Source organism: Odontomachus brunneus, unplaced genomic scaffold, assembly GCF_010583005.1.
Source record: "Odontomachus brunneus isolate Ranch 3 - 2012 unplaced genomic scaffold, Obru_v1 Obru_scaffold_142, whole genome shotgun sequence".
Taxonomy (NCBI): Eukaryota; Metazoa; Arthropoda; class Insecta; order Hymenoptera; family Formicidae; genus Odontomachus; species Odontomachus brunneus.
This window is the reverse complement of record NW_022639592.1, coordinates 782430-783466: the sequence shown is the minus strand read 5'-3', so window position 1 is coordinate 783466 and position 1037 is coordinate 782430.

Here is a 1037-nt window from a genome sequence, read left to right as displayed (position 1 = left end):
ATGGACAAATTTCATACATAATTTTGCATGAAAAATTTTTCATCGGGCAGCTTGTTTACTTACTAATAAGACCATGTACATAACAGTTAATACTATGCACTATATATGTCGATATCATTCAAAACTTAATTTCTGTGAGCAGCATATCTCTAATGATAATCATATGGATAATGATAGTCATATGGAATTAGATTTTGAAATTAGCAATAACGATTGCCTTGTTAATCAGATTTGTAATGATACAGTAAATTACGGAAATATTATATCAAAATTATATTTTAAATTAACAACAAAATATTTTTTGACAGAACAAGCGTTACAAAGTGTTATAGAGACCATGTCATTTATAATTGAATTTTCTCACAAACATTTTATTACTACTTTAAGCAAGAGTAATATACAGGATGATATTAAAGAAAAAATTAAAGAGTTGTTTCAACATACCCAATTTCCTTTTCTCAATGTTCTTGGCTCTGTAAATAGTTGTCTTGGAAACACATATTTAAGAAATAAATATTTTAAAACAAATTTTCATATTGTGATGCCCATTCAAATAAACTTAAGATTTGATAACAAACACAAAGCTATTATCATTATATTCCAATTCTGCAAACTTTAAAGATGTTATTAGAAAATGACGATGTTCGAAGTTTCTGTTTCAATTCTCATAATTATTGTAATGATAATATACTTTACGATATATAAAGTGGTAATGTTATAAGAAATAATAATTTCTTTAATACTAATAAAAATGCTTTACAAATTATATTATATCAAAATGCATTTGAGGTGTGTAACCCATTAAGAACATCAAGAAAAAAATTTAAACTTGTCGGTGTATACAGGGTGTCCCGAAGTCCCATGATGACCCTTGGTGAGAACGTAGAACGGATTGAGGTGAGCAAGAAAGTCCTGTGCCGTTTTGCGATATTCGCAATAGTTTTTGAGAAATTAATTATTTTGTCTCAACAAATCAGCGTACAGAAAGCGGCAGCGGAAAGAAAGATGCCTTCGGCCGACGTGCGACCGTGACACTC